Source organism: Pinus tabuliformis, chromosome 6 (assembly GCF_031772625.1).
Source record: "Pinus tabuliformis cultivar Carrire ecotype Pingquan chromosome 6, CPIR1, whole genome shotgun sequence".
Classification (NCBI taxonomy): Eukaryota; Viridiplantae; Streptophyta; class Pinopsida; order Pinales; family Pinaceae; genus Pinus; species Pinus tabuliformis.
Window position 1 is genome coordinate 826,304,318 of NC_142292.1, and position 1,243 is coordinate 826,305,560.

Consider the following 1,243-nt stretch of genomic DNA (forward strand, 5'->3'; position numbering starts at 1 on the left):
TTTCTAGAATGAGGCAGCAATGTCAACCAAGCCAAAATTCAATCCATGTGTATGGTCAAGCTATATGGAAACATAAATACATAATTAATTACATTATTATGTGAGGTAGTTTTCCTTTTTCCCTAAACTATTTATGAGGTAGTTTTCCTTTTTCCCTAAACTATTTACCTTTTTTCCCTCGTCATTTTGAATACTATTGGTTTTCATAAAATTGGTGTTGATAACACATTTTTGTTTTGGTACCTATTTTTTACCTCAACGGTATATGTAATATTATTAGGGGAAAAGGTATATGTAATATTATTAGGGGAAAAGGAAAGGTAAAATTGAGTATACCATATGGTTATTTTTTCAGATTTACTATGTTTTCTTTACGGAAGAGTGATGATTACAAACTGCTCTGCTTTCTTCAGGTAAGAGTGACGAATACAAATTTGCAATTATTTCTTCACAGAAAAGTGATGATTCTGTAAATAGAATATCCCATTCTTAAATAATGGAATATCATTCCGTTGCCGGGATTTGAACCCGGGTCGCCTGGGTGAAAACCAGGTATCCTAACCGGACTAGACGACAACGGAGATGGCTAAATTGGTTGCAGCTACCAATGTCAATGGATATTCTCTCATCATCGTTCCACGTCGACTTCAAACGCCCGGAGGGCCAGGTGTATATCTGTGATCAGAGTGGCGCAGCGGAAGCGTGGTGGGCCCATAACCCACAGGTCCCAAGATCGAAACTTGGCTCTGATAGTGTTTCCAACCAGATGTGTCTTCTTCTTTGATTTTGTTCTGAATTTATCCGTTCACAACTGAACTTAAATGCGCTTCTGTTTATCCGTCCACAACTCATCTCAAATGTGCCTCCGTTTATCAATCCACAACTCATCTCAAATGTGCCTCTGTTTTTTATAATCTGTACAATTGAACCATATAGAGCTGGTGCTGATCCATATGCATGAGCGAATATGAACCACTGTTTGTTTTAAATACATATGGAAGATGGAATGAACGAATTATGATTTAGTTTAGAATCCAACCTCTTTTCTGATTTTTTCCTTCAATTAACTGATTAATTATTGTGATGTTGGTATAGTTATATGTTTTTTTGGAGTGACATTATAAACATTAATCAATGTGAATATATGATATAATTTGTATTTACAATCTCTTTTATAAGGCTAGGTTTTCATATAATTGTTAATTTTAAGTTTTTATATTATTATTTTATTAATTTTATTTAG

General features: G+C 34.2%; 1 non-coding gene across 1 annotated transcript; it reads right to left on the bottom strand.

The window, feature by feature from the left end:
* Positions 1–507: 507 nt before the first annotated feature.
* TRNAE-UUC (transfer RNA glutamic acid (anticodon UUC)) lies at positions 508–581 on the bottom strand. Its single transcript has one exon. It is a non-coding gene; the product is annotated as a tRNA-Glu (tRNA).
* Positions 582–1,243: the final 662 nt, after the last annotated feature.